The sequence below is a fragment of the Coenobita brevimanus genome, chromosome 60 (assembly GCF_032717465.1).
Source record: "Coenobita brevimanus isolate Jiangsu-jjx chromosome 60, ASM3271746v2, whole genome shotgun sequence".
In the NCBI taxonomy this organism is placed as follows: Eukaryota; Metazoa; Arthropoda; class Malacostraca; order Decapoda; family Coenobitidae; genus Coenobita; species Coenobita brevimanus.
This window is the reverse complement of record NC_137013.1, coordinates 277935-296150: the sequence shown is the minus strand read 5'-3', so window position 1 is coordinate 296150 and position 18216 is coordinate 277935. Positions and strand designations below refer to the sequence as shown.

The 18216-nt window shown below is 47.5% G+C and overlaps 1 long non-coding RNA gene across 1 annotated transcript; it reads left to right on the top strand.

Moving 5' to 3' along the window:
* The first annotated feature begins 385 nt into the window (after positions 1–385).
* LOC145403269 (uncharacterized) lies at positions 386–12265 on the top strand. Its single transcript, XR_013897963.1, has 3 exons — positions 386–470; positions 10854–11031; positions 12142–12265. It is a non-coding gene; the product is annotated as an uncharacterized LOC145403269 (long non-coding RNA).
* Positions 12266–18216: the final 5951 nt, after the last annotated feature.

The window sequence follows — 18216 nt, the reverse complement described above, 5'->3', positions numbered from 1 at the left end:
AACCAGAATTTGTAGTTTGTGGATTTCAGTGCAATTCCAGTGGCATCTCTAGGGGGTCTTTATGCTTCCATTACATTAGATATGTATTATTCTAGGTTACTGTGTTAATGATGTGTGTGTGTTTTAGACATAACTAACCTTTATTCTCGTTTAAAATTGCCTTACATAGCATTGTAGATGTATACAGGCAGTGGTCAAACACCAAATTCCCTTTTTTCCTTTAGTGATATATACGTTACTCTTTTATACAAGCTTTCACATAATGAGTTGGTTTCCATAAACGTAACTGCTCAAAACATCCGGACCCCCTGTATTATTATTATTATTATTATTATTAGCATCATCATCCATATTATGGCCATCAAGCAACTAATCAACAATTTTTCAGGTTGCAGCAAGACCCTCCTGCAGGAGTCAGTGCTGTTGTCACAGAAAACATCATGATCTGGAATACCATTATCTTTGGGGGAGTCCCTATATTATGTTCACTGTAACCTGGCTTAGAGAAGTTAATCCTGGAATTGATAGAGGAGGAATAAAGCATGGTGTGGTGGTCTAGAGAAACACAGCTGCTTGTGCTTGGCTTTATTCCGAGCAGTGGGGACAGGCGCAACAGACGCCTGGGGCCGTGATTCAAAAGGCTCCGGCAACGCCCAGCATATTGTATGGGTGGGCCCATGAACAGGCAGTATCCTGCATCTCCCACCCCCCCAAGATTTTTAGATGGTTAACATACGGTACATAATTCTGAAAATTTTAAATAAACCGTGCAATGCAAAGGCACATACAGTAGTTTACAATCATTATACAGCATAACATATTTCTGGCATACAGTGACAGTAGTGTATCACCTGTCTTATGCATGAGGATATTACATGTGCTCACAGTTCATAATCATGGCACCACCTTGGTTGTCTTCTTGTGTGTTGAGGACGTCCCCTTCTCAATGGCTCTGTCAGTGAGGGCTGAGGCATGGCAAGGTGATGGGGTGGCAGTGGAGGAGAGGGCTGCTGCTGCAGGTCGGCTACTGGCAGGGGTGTTGTTGGGTTCCACTCGCTTACAGGGTGGAAGTGGACACGATTCCTTGCTGAGAGCCTGCCAGAACCATGTAGCCTCACACGGTACTGCCGAAACCAGCTAGCCTCCACCTCCATGCCAGTTTTATTTCAAAGTTTTGTGGCAGGGTCTTGAATCCTGACTTGCTGGCCCACTTGTGAAGCATCCAGGGAATGGGCACTTTGGCCGTCCTTGTCAGCAACTCTCACATTTTTCTCAGTCATTTGCCATTCCCATTTGTGAAGAGCCTCTTTCCAGTGGCAGCCTATCATGAAGTGTTGTTTGGCTACTGGCACAGAGTCACGCAGCTGCCTTTCAGCAGCTAACAGTGCTGGAGAGTTGTTGGCACCATGGAGTGGGGTGTTGAGGTACTGGAGCTGTGCCTTCGACACACTGTCAGTATGAAGACTACCACCAGTCCCTGTGTTGTTCCTCAATATTCTCTTGGCTATCTTCACAGCAGCTTTGGCTCCCCTGTTGGACTGGGGATAGTGTGCCGATGATAGGCGAGCAGACTCTCCCCAGTGCTGGAGGAAGTGTTGCATTTCCTCACTCACAGGATTTAAGCTGCCATCTGTTGACATTTCTTCTGGCACCCCCCATTGTGTGAAGTAAGTCTTACGCTTCTGGATGATGGTGCTGGAGGTTGTCTGCCTTGGGAAGTGAGCCACATCAATCCACCCAGTTTGCCTGTCTGCATAAGCATGGTAGTTATGGCCATCTAACTGGAACAGATCTGCTACAGTTTGCTGGAACGGGTGTTCAGGACGGGGCGTTGCCAGTGAGGGTTCATGACGTTGGGACAGGGCATTGGTTTCACACATGGTGCAGGCTGAGCGATGAAATTGTAAATCTCCTTCTGAACCTGGCCAATACACAGCCTGTCTTGCTTACCGCAGCATGGAGTTGAGACCTTGATGACCCACATGCAGGTTTGCTGCTGCCTGGTGCTGGAGGGACATGGGAACCACGAGGCGCACAATACCCAGGTCGTACGTGTAGGTCACCAGTCCACTAGTCATGGAGAGACAGTCCCGGACATTGTAGAATGGGTGGAGTGGTGGCATCTCCATGCACCTGCTTACTGGCCAGTCCCTTGTCACTGCTCTGTTGGCCAGTAACTGGTAGTCTGGGTCATCATCATCAGCCTTGGTGATGGATTCCTGGTCAAGGACAATACTGTCTGCTTCAATGAGTGCTGCAACCAAGCATGCTGCTGCCACTGTCAAGTCTTCCTCCCAGGCCAGGTCAAAGTCGTGTGGAGAATCCTTTAGAACTGGATACCTTGAGAGAGTATCGGCAGCACAGTTCTTGTTTCCTGGTAGATATCTTACTTAATGTGTGTGCTGTAGTGTTTTTTCTTTAGCCTGAATAGCCTGGAGTTCACTATGTCCTTGAGCGACTTGTCACTGAAGAGCTTAACCAAAGGACAATGGTCTGTCACTATGAGAAGTTGAGACACCCCATAAGGAAGAGGCGCGCTTTGCTGGGTCACCACGCCACAGCCAATGCCTTCCCCTCTGTGGCTGTGTACCCTGACTCTGCTTGAGTCAGATGATGGCTGCCACACCGTGCTAACTTTCAGCTGCCATGGCAGCAGAAAGGCGTGTTGGCTGACACACATGAACAGTACTGCTGCAACACCACGAAGCCAATCCCATCTTTACTCCAATCAGTGACAGCAACTGTAAGTTGTGTCTTGTTGTAGTATACTAATCCGTCACTTGCCACCTTGATGATAAGTTGCCTGGACTCCTCAGATTTCTTTTGCAGCTGGGCATCTCAGTAAACTGTCTTGTTTGTGGGGTTCTTTAGAAAGTCCCTAAAAGGTTGCATGATAGGGGCCGTGACCAGGAAGGGGGCCAGCTGGTTGACCAGGCTGAACCAGGCCCAGATGTCTGTGAGAGTTGGATGTGATGGCATGGGGAAGTTCTTAACTGTTGACAGTCAGTCATCTGTAGGGAAGTATTCCTCTCAGTCGAGGTGGAATCCCACAAATTCCACCTCCCTTTGGCAGAACTTGAACTTTTCCAATTTGAGAGTTATGCCAGCTTTGCTGCAAGTCTCTAAAAACTCGTACTCATGCCAGAATGCTTGAGGCACGCTGTCATCATAAAGAAGTGTGTCATCCACGCACTTGTGCTTGCATGGGATTCCCTGGATTGCATCATCAAATTGTTTGGTATTGGCATCTGACGCAGAACAATGGCCCATGGGTGTGTGCAGGTACTGGTATCTGCCCCATGTGGTTATGAATGTAGTGAGATGTCTGCTGGCCTCATCCAGTTTGACCTGGTGGAGTCCCCAATATGCATCGGCAGCGGTCTTGAAAGACCGAACTGGGATTCCTGACACCACGTCGGACGGGGCTGGGGTGTGGTGGGTTTCATGTAAGCACCTGCGTTTAGCCTCTGGTAGTCTACAGTACAGCAGGGTTATCCATTCTTTTTTGCAACGACCACCATTCTTGCACACCACTCAACAGATTCCCCAGCAAGGGCTTGGCGGAGCACCCCTCTGCATACATTGTCATCAAGCTGTTTCTTCACCTCATCTTGCCAGTGTTTAGGAACTGAGGCTGGAGTATGGCAGGCGAAGGGTTTGGCATTAGGCAGTAGGTAAATATTAATGTGGCTCACCTGCCATCACAGGTAGAGGGTTGCATTTGAAATTTAATGTCAGCGATGAGAAGTGTGGGGTAAAGAGATGACGAAAGGGGGTGCAAGGAACATCATGGTGGAATGAAGAGGTGAGACAGGCTGTGGCACAAAAGAAGAAAGCATATAATGAATGGATGAGAAATAGGGGCGTGGAAGAAGTTGAGAGATGGAAGAGAGAGTTATATGTAGAAAGGAAGAGAGAGGTGAAAAGATTAGTAAGAGAGTGTAAGAAGAGAGTGGATGAGGAATTTGGAAGTAATTTGAGTGTCAAGTGGAGAGAATGTAAGAAATGTTCTGGAAAGAGGTAAAGAGAGTCAGACAGGGTGGCAATGAAGTTTGTAGGGGAGTGAAAGATATAAATGGTAGATTACAAGGAGAGAAGGGAGAAAAAGTGAGCAGATGGAGAGAACACTTTAAGGAAATGTTGAACATAAAGAATGAAAGTAATGCAAGTATAAATGGCTGGGAGAAGGAGGGAGGTGAGAAGACAGGAAGAAATCAGTAGGATGGAAGTTGTGGAAGCAACGAAGAAAATCAAAATGGGGAAAGCCCCAGGAATTGATGGAGTGTGTGGTGAAATGCTGAAGTATGGGGGAGAGATAGTAGTAGAATGGATGTGGAAGATGTGCAGATCGGCCTGGGAGGAAGGTAGAGTCCAGGAGGATTGGAAGTCAGGTATTATTATTCCCTTGTACAAAGGAAAAGGGGAAAAAGAAGTGTGGTAATCATAGGGGCATTGGTCTTCTTAGTGCAATAGGATAAGTAGATGGTAGGATACTTATTGACAGAGTTAGGGAAATAACAGAGGAATTAGTTGGAGAAGACCAGGGAGGCTTTAGGAAGGGAAGAGGTTGTGTAGATCAGATATTCATTCTTAGATCTTTAATGGAAAAGTTTCTAGAGAAGGGAAAGAAGTTGTATGCGGCTTTCATGGATTTGGAGAAAGCATATGACAGGGTGGATAGACAGAGATTGTGGAAAGTGTTAAGAATATATGGAGTAGATGGGAAGTTGTTGAATGCTGTGAAGAGTATGTATGATGGTGCTAAGATTGCAGTGCGTGTGGATAGTGAACTGAGTTTTTCTATTTTAAGGTTGGGTTGTAACAGGGATGTGTCATGTCACCGTGGTTGTTAAATCTGTACATGGATGGGGTAATAAAAGAGGTGCAAGGTAGGGTAGTGGATGTTGGAGTGGCCCTGGTGAGAGAGGATAGTGTTTGGAAACTCCCTGTACTGTTGTTTGCAGATGATACTGTGTTGTTAAGTGAAGACGAAGGGGAGCTGCAAGGCTTGGTGGATGAGTTTGGGAGAGTGTGTAAGAAACGGAATCTAAAGGCGAATGTAGGGAAGAGTACAGTGATGGTCTTTGAGAGAGATGAAGTCAGTGAATGTACAGTGAGGTTGGATGGGGAGGAAATGGAAAATGTGAGTGCGTTTAAGTACTTGGGTAGTGTGATGAGTAAGGATGGAAGTTTGGAAGGTGAAGTGCTTGAAAGGGTACAACAAGGAAGAAAGGTTGCTGGTTCCTTGAAGGCAGTGTTAAGAAACAGGGAAGTGAGCATGGAAATGAAAAAGTTATTACATGACAGTATTGTGATACCAACTCTAATATATGGAAGTGAAGCTTGGACCTTGTTGGAGGGACACAAGTCAAGAGTGAGAGCAGTGGAAATGAGTTATTTGAGAGAAGCATGTGGAGTCACTTGGAGAGACAGACTGACAAATGAGGAAGTGAAAGAGCATTGTGGTGTGGATGTGGATGTGATAGGAAGTATTGGGAGAAACACACTGAGATGGTTTGGCCATGTGGAGAAGATGGAGAATGAGAGACTGATGAGGAGAGTGTATGTGAGTGAGGTGGGGGGGGAGAGAGGGAGGGGAAGGCCAAGGATGAGATGGAGGGATGGAGTGGAGAGGTATATGAGAGAGGGGGTGTGAATTGGGAGCAGGGCAGTGAAATGGCGGGGGACAGGGTATCGTGGAGGCGATTTGTATGTGGCCACCCCGTATGTGGGATTAAGGCGTCTGGCAATAGGTAGATAGATAGATGAGAAGTGCTCAAGCAGCCTCTTGGTCAGCTGTGGAATGTTCTCCTCTGACAGAAGAATTGAGGGTGCAATTGATGGAGGGTAGCCTGCTGTGGCAGGCAACTTGCGTATGGAACTTTGCAAAGTTGAGGTGACCATGTAAACAGACAGGTGGAAGGGAAAGGTCTCTGGCACTAGGGCAAGCATTTTGCATGCTGTCAGAGTTAAAAACAGAACACTGGCTGTATTGATAAAAAGTACCTTTTGGCAAGAATGCTTCCCATCTAGGTCAGTCATGCAGTCTGTCACTCCCAAAACTCCCACCTTGTCACCTGCAGTGTGGTTCAACTTTGAGCTGGGTTGAGCCAGCTGGTGCACAGACAGTCCCAACTGAGACAGGTGGTTAGGACCTGCCACACACACTTCTGCACTGATGTCTGCCATTGCGAACATTGGGTGGGAGGCGTTAGAGGCTGGTGTAGAAATCGTTCATGCATCCACCATCCAATCCTACGTTGCCCCATGAGGAGCGTAGGAGCCCGGGGCTAGGCAAGTTGGTCCTGACATTCAGAATGAGAGTGACCAGCCTCACTCATCCCTGAGTGATATTACGTGAGCAATAAACCCCAACCATCCCTTGGATATAAACCTTCACTGGCTCAATCCGATTGGAGCACCGTAATTACCCACTAAATCACCAGGTGCCAAAATTTGGTTATATGGTTACCACCCAGCGTAGTAAATGGTTTGCAGGTGTACAGGAAACCATTTGGCTTGTCACTCAGTGTAGATTCACCTGCAGAGGAAAGAATGAAGGAAAGAAAGACAGAAGAGGGAGTGTAAAGTCACCCGTAGGCAGAAGGACGAGGAAAGAATGAAGGAAAGAAAGACAGAAGAGGATGGAAAGAAGGATGGAGGCGAGGAAAGGGCAGACACCCGAGAGCAGCACTACATTGAGTGAGTGGATGGTGAGTGCCCCCTCCTACCATTCACTCATCTAAATCTTGGGGGAGTTGTGGAATGTTGCATTCACTGAATTTCCACACCATACATCACTGGAGGATGTCACAGGCCTGTTACCTGTTTTCTTCCTTCTGCAGCATTGTGAGATGTGTCCAGTAATCTTGTAGTTCCAACACTCTGTATTCTTGGCTGGACAATTTGCCCTGCCAAGTTTGTGGCATCCGCCACAATTACGGCACTGTGTACTTCCTGCACTCTTGGCGGTGACAGCTGCTGCAACTTCCTCTTGAGTGGGTTCTGTGTCTGGCGGCGGGGCAGTTGGCGCACACACTGCTGCTGCACCAGCTCACCAGCCCATTTCCCTCCAAAATTCTCCCTTGGCATCCCTCTCAGCAATTTCAAATGTGACACACTTTTGAATTATGGCACTCAGGGCTATATCACCATCAAATGATTGATACAACTCTTTTTTCAGTGATGATGTTATGCTGAGTGTTTTTAGGTCGACTCCTCGCCCTAAAAACACTAGCGACCAAGCGGGGTCCTCTTTCCGGACCGGAAGTAAAGCACCAACAAAGGAACAGGACATAAAAATTAGGCAGTCCACCTTAACACATCTATTGCCTTAATTCTAAAACCGTTACAATATGATACAGAGTGATATTTAGGATATAGGATACAGGGACACAGAGTTAGGTTAGGATGACACGAGATACAACTGTACTCAACACACGATATGATACACATATAACAATGGCTTTAGTTCTATAAGTGTGGATGACCGTCTTTCATTTAAACCCAAAATATATATACTCACAATAACAAGGGGAATACACAAAATTAAGAGTTTGGGGGAAGAATATTACTATAAGGAAGTCAGGGTGCGGATCGTGACACTCGACTCGGTTAACTAGCTGCGGCGACACTCTTCACAGGTTTTGGTTCTCCCGCGCACCCTGATTGTCATTCACACTTAAGGGAAGTTCCTTTATTCTGGGAGGGTGATAGTACTTTACTTATTATTATTGAATTACTTTCCTTTAAGGGACATGTGAGCTTGTTGGGTTAAATAACATTAGCCGCTGGTTTCATATGGATCACACTCTGTCACTGTTCACTGTTCCTCTTTCTCGGGTTTACTTAGGTCTAAGGGGCGTCACTGATTTACCCGTGTTTCCTGGGTTAATTCACTCTGTCACTCTGTTCGAGGGGGAGGACCTCAGGGGGACTCTGCCTGTGGCGGGCAACACACTACCCGCAGGGGAGTCACTGCCCGGGTCCGGTCCGTCGGTGAGTTGCAGGGAGGCCCTCCTGTCTGGGGGCCTCGACCTGAAGGTAGACCCTTACCTCAGGGTCTCGTCGGTGGGGTGCAGGGAGGCCCTCCTGTCTGGGGGCCTCGACCTGAAGGTAGACCCTTACCTCAGGGTCTCGTCGGTGGGGTGCAGGGAGGCCCTCCTGTCTGGGGGCCTCGACCTGGGAGGTGGCCCTCGGGGCTGGGGCCAAACAATTGGAGGAGGCGGGTCTGGTGTCGGTGGCTCCGCAGGGTGAGGGGGTCAGAGTTACCCTCGCCTGTAGTCTGCTGGGCTTGCCTGGGGGTCCTGGGGCTGTGGTGTTCTGCCAGGGGACGCGCCGTCAGGGTTGGGCTGCGGCCTCATCTCCTGCTGGTGCCTGCGGAAGACAGAGATCTCCCAGGAGTGGGAGGCAGGTCTGTCCGGTCTCGGACTTTGCCTCCACTCTGGTGACACCTTCGGGGCAACTCTCCCGGGTGGTGTCAAGCTATTCCCACAGGGGAATGCGGAAGGTGGAGTGCACACGGAGACCGTGTCCTCTCCTATATACTGGGAGGGAAGCACAGAGGCGACTCTCTCTCCTGTCTCTGTCACAGCCGTGGCTCCAGGTTGCTTTACCCTGGGACCCACTTTTCGCTTTCTACTAGGGCCTCCTGCCCTTGGAGTGGCGGAGGATACTGGAACCTCGTGGCGCACTAAGGGGCCTCTTGCCCGGGGTGTGGCGGAGGGTATAGACCCCTCGTGGCGCACTGTAGGGCCTCCTGCCCTGGATGTGGTGGAGGGTACTGGCCCCTCGTGGCGCACTGTAGGGCCTCCTGCCCTGGATGTGGCAGGGGGTATTGCCTCGTGGCACACTGTAGGGCCTCCTGCCCTGGATGTGGCAGAGGTAGGGACACCTCGTGGCTCACTGAAGGGCCTCCTGCCCTTGAGGGGCAGGAGAGCCTGGTTGACTGTGAGGGCTTTCCACTAGATGTCGGAGAATCTTGAGTGGATGATACGTTGTAGTTTGGGGGTGCTCTGTAGTTCATATGTTCATCACAGCATCCCCTTGAGGCCACTTACTTAGGCTATCCGGTATAGCATTGAGCATCTCCAGCTCCTGAGCTCTGCTGTTGACGTGTCTGTTCTGCACTTCTCAGGTATTGCAGAGCTGTGTCCTGACAACCACAGGGGGTGGTGGTGGTGGTGGTGGCGGCCATTGCTTGAGGATAGGGTGGCCAACTGTGATGACAACTGTTGTAGGGCTGGTGGGCGATACCTAGGTGCATTGCCGTACACTTTGTAGCAAGGCTGCATTATGCTCATGTGGGTACTGAATCATTGCACCATGTGGGAGTCAAGAGAAACACAGCTGCTTGTGATTGGCTTCATACTAAGCAGCAGTGACAGGTGTGACTACTGACTGACGCTTGAGGCCGAGATTCAAAAGGCTCCGGCAACGGCCAACATATCGTACGGATGGGCCCATGAACAGGCGATATCCTACACAATATCCTTTTTCTTGAAAGGAACAGTTTGTGGGCTCCTGGCCTTTGGTTCCTTCTTCCTTGCATTAAAAAAAAAAAATCAGAGTTTTACCATGGTGGAAAAAAAAAAAAAACTGTGATAATGATGGTGGTGCTGCTGATGATGATTAATGATATACATTTTTTTTTTGCAAACCACACAACACCCTCTTTGAAGACAACATGTTCAAGTTAACCCTGGAATTGACAGAGGGTGGGAAAAGGTAGGGATGATGATGATGATGATGATGATGATGACTCAAAAAGAGTTTGAGATGATGGTGGTGATAATGATGATGATGATGATACAAAAAGAGTTTGAGGTGATGGTGGTGATAATGATGATGGTGATGATGATGATGATGATACAAAAGGAGTTTGAGGTGATGATGGTGATAATGATGATGATGATGATGATGATGATACAGCAATAGTTTGAGGTGATGGCGGTGATAATGATGATGATGATACACCCTTTTTTTCTTTTTTTTTCTCACGAGCCACACAGCCCTTCTTTAATATGGCACATTCCAGTTAATTCTGGAATTGACAGAGTTCAAGATGGTTCTGGTGATGATGATAGTGATACTGTATACATTTTTAAAAATTTATTTTGTGTGTTTATTATTCTTATAATTTTTTTCCCCACCCCTAATGGTAGTAAAGCATCTGGCTACAGATAGATATATAGATTATTATTATTGTTATTATTATTATTATTATTATTATTATTATAATGCTGTATGGTAATTATAATGCTGGGCAGTAATGAAAGAGGATATTTGCAGGCTCAAACGTACAGAAATGAGAGTGGTTAGGTGGGTGTGCAGTGCGTCTCTGCGTGCAAGGTCTGGGGGGACTGGGTTTATGATGGAAGAGTTGAGAGGTAGGATGGGACTGGAGTGTATTGGTGTTGTGATGAGGAGAGGTAGATTGAGGTGGTTTGGGCATGTGGAGAGGATGGGGGATGATAATTGGGTACAGAAAGTGAGAAGTGTTATTATTGGGGGTGGGGTTGCAAGAGGTAGACCTAAAAAGACCTGTGATGAGGTCATTGAGTGTGACCCGAAGGATAAGGGACTGAATAGGGAAGCTGCCAGAGATTGAGCAGCATGGAGAGCCGCCATTAGGTGGCAAAGGCCAACGCATACAAACATGTTGGAGCCTTCAAAAACGAAGCGACAAATTATTATTTTTTCAGGTCAGATGACACCCCCTTTGAAGACTTTATTGTCATTTTTTTCCACCCCTAATGGGATTAAGGCATCTGGCTGTAGATAGATAGGTATATAGATTATTATTATTATTATTATTATTATTATTATTTATTTATTTATTTTTTTCAGGGCAGATGACACCCCCTTTGAAGCTGGTACTTTGGTGTAGCGCCGCCAACCTGCCACCATGAAGTTGGTCAGCAAGATGTTCCAGGCCAATGTTTACTTGGATGGTGGCATTTGCTGGGACATTCTATTCTAATTTGATGGTAAATTAGACTGAACTGATTCTACATCCCCTGGAGTTAACATGTAAGTATCACATCCATTGGCAGAATCTTGTATAATTTAGTAATGGATGTGACATTCATCAAACACTGCATTCTGAACATTGACTATTGTTCAGTCACTTTAACTTGGCCCAGGTTTTCATCGTTTTGCAGCTTGTCATAGGTGTGAGGTAGGAATGAGTCCTGTAGTCATGTAGTAAGTTCAGTAAAATAATGTCCCATGGGAATTTTGGTATGACAGCAAGCCACTATTCAGATATCTCAAGGATGCCCCAAAATAACAATAAGAAACCTGTTGGCAGTCAGAGAAACTGTTGGCATCAGCCTAATGACACCTGTATTGAAAGTGTATCATTGGCACATTTCACTTGGATTCTTGCATCAACACAGCCTATAAAACTTAATGTTTGCTGCTGTGATTCATTTTTCATCCAGGTTCTGCTTCATGGAGCCCCAGTAGGATTAAAATGATTTTATTTTCAGGAGGCAGTTTTTTTTTTTTTTTGTCAAGTAAATGAACATGTACCTCAGTGACTGAACAGACAGTAGTAGCTACTACTGTATCATAATACACCCTTTTTTCCTATTGCTTCTAATCCCTCCCTTGTTGTATGTTGCAGGGGAGCAAGGAGGAGGGAGAGGGAGTGAAGGGGAGGGAGGACATAAGGGGGAAGGAAGCAGGGGGGATGAAGGGGGAGAGTGGAGGGAGAGGAGGATGGAGGAAGCTGCTTTTCAGGGAAGAGGAAGAGGTAGAGGGAAGAAGGATGACCAGAGGTGGAAAGACAAGGAGGGGAAAGGAAGAAAGGAGAGGGAGATGGGGTGCAGGAGAAGGATGAAGGAGGAAGAAGGGATATGAAGGGAGGGGTGGAGGGGGAAGGAAACAAGTGGAGGGAAAGAATGTGGGGGTTGGTGGAATCTGCCAGCTTTGGTCAGTCTGGCTGGAGCTGTGACTGGTGAAGGATGTTTACATTTTGATGAGGTTTTTTCCTTTTTCTTCCCATTAATTGTTTTTATGCTGATAATATTGACTTTGGCATGTATTGCACACATTCCAGAGTATTTCTATAGCTCACTCATTGATATTTTTTATGGAGTTTTTAGTGTCATGGCTTATATGAATGTTCTGTTTCAGGGGTGTGAGTTTGGGGGGAAGGACAGCATGATGGCAAAAAACAGCATGACATGGAGGTGAAGTAATTTGTGGGCACCTTTCCAGCATCAAGGCATTTAGCTGTACAGGACTACCACCACCACAGCTACCAGAGATATCATAGCCACTGCTAGAGCAAACTATCTATCTGTCTATTGCCGGACGCCCTAATCCCGTAAGGGGTGGCCACAAACAAATCGCCTCCATGTTGTCCTGTCTCCCACCATTTCACTGCCCTGCTCCAAGCTCACACCCCCTTCTCTCATATATCCCTCTGCTCCATCCCTCCATCTCATCCTTGGTCTCCCCCTCCCTCCACCCCCACCTCACTCACATGCAGTCTCCTCATCAGTCTCTCTCTTACAGACAAAAGTGATGATATCTAAGGTTGGTGGCAGTACTGCTAAAGCAGAGGAAGTGTGGCCAGGCGTAGTTTGCTGCAGGGGTGTGGGAGTTACTCAGTGTGTATGATAAATGGCAGCATAAGAGATGTAATGGTGCATCAGGAGGTGTGGAGAGCCACCATTAGGTGACCACAGCTGATCCATGCAAGGATGTTGGTGCCTCTGATACGATGATCTGTCTATTGCCAGACGCCTTAATCCTGTAAGGGGTGGCCACAAACAAATCGCCTCCATGTCGCCCTGTCCAAAGCCACTTCACTGCTTTACTGCCAGCTCACACCACCCCTCTCTCATATACCTCTCCAATCCATCCCTCCATCTCATCCTCGGCCTCCCTCTTCCCCCCTCCACATCTCTCGCATGCACTCTCCTTGTTAAAATCTCGCTCCTCATCCTCTCCATATGGCCAAACCACCTCATTGTATTTCTTCTGACGCTTCCTATCACATCCACATCCACACCACAACACTCCTTCACTTCCTCATTTGTCAGTCTGTCTCTCCATGTGACTCCACATGCTCCTTTCAAATAACTAATTTTTACTGCTCTCATTCTTGACTTGTGTCTTTCCAGCAACGTCCAAGCTTCACTTCCATACGTTAGAGTTGGTATCACAATACTGTCATGTAGTAACTTTTTCACTTCCATGCTCACTTCCCTGTTTCTTATCACTGCTTTCAAAGAACCAGCAACCTTTCTTCCCTGCTGTACCCTTTCAAGCACTTCACCCTCCAAACCTCCATCCTTACTCATCACACTACCCAAGTACTTAAAAGTACTCACATTTTCCAATTCCTCACCATCCAACCTCGCTGTACATTCACTGACTTCACCTCTCTCAAAGACCATAACTTTATTCTTCCCTACATTCACCTTTAGATTCCATTTCTTACACACTCCCTCAAACTCATCCACCTAGCCTCGCAGCCCCCCCCTGTCTTCACTTAACAACACAGTATCATCTGCAAACAACAGTACAGGGAGTTTCCAAACACTGCCCTCTCTCACCAGGGCCAGTCCAACATCCACTACCCTACCTTGAACCTCTTTTATTACCCCATCCATGTACAGATTGAACAACCATGGAGACATGACACATCCCTGTTTCAATCCAACCTTCTAACAGAAAAACTCACTTAGTTTACTATCCACATGCACTGCAGCCTTAGCACCATCATACATACTCTTCACAGCATTCAACAACTTCCCATCTACTCCATATATTCTTAATACTTTCCACAATCCTTGTCTATCCACCCTGTCATATGCTTTCTCCAAATCCATGAAAGCCACATACAACTTCTTTCCCTTCTGTAGAAACTTTTCCATTAAAGATCTAAGAATGAATATCTGATCTACACAACCTCTTCCCTTCCTAAAGCCTCCCTGTTCTTCTCCAACTAATTTCTCTGTTCTTTCTCTAACTCTGTCAATAAGTATCCTACCATACACTTTTCCTATTACACTAAGAAGACAAATGCCCCTATGATTACCACACACTTCTTTTTCCCCTTTTCCTTTGTACAAGGGAATAATTATACCTGACTTCCAATCCTCCGGGACTCTACCTTCCTCCCAGGCCAATCTGCACATCTTCCACATCCATTCTACTGCTATCTCTCCCCCATGCTTCAGCATTTCACCACACACTCCATCAATTCCTGGGGCTTTCCCCGATTTAACTTTCTTCATTGCTTCCACAATTTCTATCCTACTAATTTCTTCCTGTCTTTTCAGCTCCCTCCTTCTCCCAGCCATTCCCCAGCCACTTATACTCGGATTACTTCCATCCTCTACGTTCAACAATTCCTTAAAGTGTTCTCTCCATCTGCTCACTTTTTCTCCCTTCTCCACTAGTAATCTACCATTTTTATCTTTCACTCCCCTGCTAACTTCACTTCCACCCAGTCCAACTCTCTTTACTTCTTTCCAGAACATTTTCTTACATTCCCTCCACTTTACACTCAAATTCCTTCCAAATTCCTCATCCACACTCTTTTTACTCTCTCTTACTAATCTTTTCACCTCTCTCTTCCTCCAGACGTATGACTCTTTCTCCCGTCTCTCAACTTCCTCCACACCCCTGTTTCCCATCCACTCACTGTGCTTTCTTCTTTTGTGCCACAGCCTGTCTCACCTCTTCATTCCACCATGCTGTTCCCTGCACCCCCTTTCGTCTTGTCTTCACCCCACACACCACCTCAGATGCTGCACAGATTTCTTGTGTAAATATCTTGCACACACCTTCCACATCCCCCATCTGCTCCAATTCATATTTACTCAGTCGCTTCTTATTGTGGGTGATGGTGTAGTGGGGTAATGGTGGGGTTGGGTGGGGTGTAGTGGGGTAATGGTGGGGTTGGGTGGGGTGTAGTGGGGTAATGGTGGGGTTGGGTGGGGTAATGGTGGGGTTTGGTGGGGTGATGTGGGGTAATGGTGGGGAAGGGTGGGGTGTAGTGGGGTGAGGTGGGGTGTAGTGGGGTAATGGTGGGGTTGGGGTGGTGTAGGGGGGTAATGGTGGGGTTGGGGTGGTGTAGTGGGGTAATGGTGGGGTTGGGTGGGGTGTAGTGGGGTAATGGTGGGGTTGGGTGGGGTGTAGTGGGGTAATGGTGGGGTTGGGTGGGGTGTAGTGGGGTAATGGTGGGGTTGGGTGGGGTAATGGTGGGGTGTAGTGGGGTTATGGTGGGGTTGGGTGGGGTGTAGTGGGGTAATGGTGGGGTTGGGTGGGATGTAGTGGGGTAATGGTGGGGTGTAGTGGGGTAATGGTGGGGTTGGGTGGGGTGTAGTGGGGTAATGGTGGGGTTGGGTGGGGAGTAGTGGGGTAATGGTGGGGTTGGGTAGGTTGTAGTGGGGTAATGGTGGGGTGTAGTGGGGTAATGGTGGGGTGTAGTGGGGTAATGTGGTTGGGTGGGGTGTAGTGGGGTAATGGTGGGGTTGGGTGGGGTGTAGTGGGGTAATGGTGGGGTTGGGTGGGATGTAGTGGGGTAATGGTGGGGTTGGGTGGGGTGTAGTGGGGTAATGGTGGGGTTGGGTGGGGTGTAGTGGGGTAATGGTGGGGTTGGGTGGGGTGTATTGTTGTAATAATGGGGTGTAGTGGGGTAATGGTGGGGTTGGGTGGGGTGTAGTGAGGTAATGGTGGGGTTGGGTGGGGTGTATGGTTGTAATGGTGGGGTGTAGTGGGGTAATGGTGGGGTTGGGTGGGGTGTAGTGGGGTAATGGTGTAGTGTAGTGGGGTAATGGTGGGGTTGGGTGGGGTGTAGTGGGGTAAAGGTGGGGTTGGGGTGGGGTTGGGTGGGGTGTATTGTTGTAATGGTGGGGTAATGGTTGGGTTGGGTGGGGTGTAATGTTGTAATGGTGGGGTGTTGTGGGGTCATGGTGGGGTTGGGTGGGGTGTAGTGGGGTAATGGTTGGGTTGGGTGGGGTGCAGTGGGATAATGGTGGGGTTGGGTGGGGTAATGGTGGGGTGTAATGGGGTTGGGTGGGGTGTAGTGGGGTAATGGTGGGGTTGGGGGGTGTACTGGAGTAATGGTGGGGTTGGGTGGGGTGTAGTGGGGTAAGGTGGGGTTGGGTGGGATGTAGTGGGGTAAAAGTGGGGTTGGGGTGGTGTAGTGGGGTAATGGTGGGGTTGGGTGGGGTGTAGTGGGGTAATGGTGGGGTTGGGTGGGGTGTAGTGGGGTAATGGTGGGGTTGGGTGGGGTGTAGTGGGGTAATGGTGGGGTTGGGTGGGGTGTAGTGGGGTAATGGTGGGGTTGGGGTGGTGTAGTGGGGTAATGGTGGGGTTGGGTGGGATGTAGTGGGGTAATGGTGGGGTTGGGTGGGGTGTAGTGGGGTAATGGTGGGGTTGGATGGGGCGTAGTGACGTAATTTCCGTTTTATTCTAGCAAGCTCCATATGATATTATTTGACTGACTTTTGGAACATGGAAGGATAGCTATAACTTTAATAAATTTCCTAAATAAATCCCCTAAATAAATCCTTCTTGATTATTATCGTTTGGTAGAGGGATGAACCAATATGTACGGCACCTGCAAGGGGGGGGCGGGGTTTTAGGTAAAAAAAAAAATGGAAAAGAAAGGGTATGTTTTTGAATTTTATAAAACCCGTTAGATGGCAGGAAGTGGAGGGACGGTAGGGGGCGGAGGAGGGAGGGAGGAAGGATGGGTGTGGAGGGATTGAGGGAGGAAGGGAGGGTAAAGGAATTTTGCCTGCTTTTTGTGGAGGAAAGGAGGGAGGGAGGAGACGAGGAATAAAGGGAGGATGGAGGGATTGAGGGACGGAGGAGAGGGAAGGAGAGGTGGAGGATGGAGAGAAAGAGGAGGAGGAGAGGTAGGGAGGAGAATGGGGGAGGAAGGAAAGGTGGTGTGGGTCGGAGAGACGGAGGAAGAGGAGGAGAGACGGAAGTGGGGAACGGAGAGAGGGAGGAGTAAAGAAAGTGGGGGACGGGGAGAAGGTGGGGGTTGGAGGAAACTACTGACTTCCATTAGACTGATATTCAAATTAGAATAATCTTCAATATACATACACACACGCCTATTCGTAAACATGTACGTATTTATACCAAAAGGAAGATGGTACTGGCAGCCATTACCCCCCTGGACGCTAATGAAAAGAAATGGAAATAAATAATACAAACACATACATCAACACATACCGTACATTTAATATGTATACACATAAAAAATACGGAAACTGTATAATGGCGTGGAAGGGCCGAAGAGGAGTTGGGGGGGTGGGGACTGGAGGAATGGAGAGAAATGGAGTAGGGGAGGGATTTGGGTGGAGGGAGCAGGAGGTATTGCTCGCAGTGACGCAGTCGCCGTCTCATTTTGAGTTGGGCCGAGCGGGAGGGTGGATGACCGACTCTTTGGGTAAGCATAATTTCCTTTTCGCCCAACTAATTTTTTCCATAGTCCTTAATCTAGTTTACTTTGATACTAGGGAACTCTATTAGACTTTTGAATTTGTGTGAAGTTAGTGAAAGTCCGGTAAACTGGATTTTCTGGAATATTTAACCGACTGCTTCGTTTGGCTTTTGGAAGTCCGTCTCTCTTGGGACTTTCTTTTTTCCCTTCAGCTTTATTTTCCGTACATGAGTGCCAGAATAAGACCGTAGCATGGGCATTTATACCCCCACTGCACTTCTTCGTGACTAGCAGCCATTTTTTGTTGGCGTGGTAGCAGAAGTAGGAAATCAGGAAAGCGTAGTTTGGTAGTTTTGAAGTTAATTTTCATTTAATTGATGTTTTTATCCCAATTTTAATAATCATGGCATAATTTCGAGTTAATAAGCTTTCAAAAAGTCTAGTGGTAATAGAAAGCATAAAGGTGAAGCATTTTGAATTTTTAGGCTGTCATAATTTGTGTTTCATGGGTTAACCTATAAATGATTAAGACAACTCTAGGCATTTTTCTTCCTTTCCAGGACGTAATTCAGCTGGTTTGAATTCAAGCGACAAGGATGGTTTGGATTCAAGATCAAGATGGTTTGAATTCAAGCGACCAAGACGGGGGTTGGAATTCTAGCGACCAAGAAGACTGGTTGGAATTCAAGATTGATGGGTTGGAATTCAAGTGACCAGGAAGACGGGAGTTTGAATTCAAGCGACCAAGAAGACGGGGGTTGGAATTCAAGTGACCAAGAAGACTGGTTGGA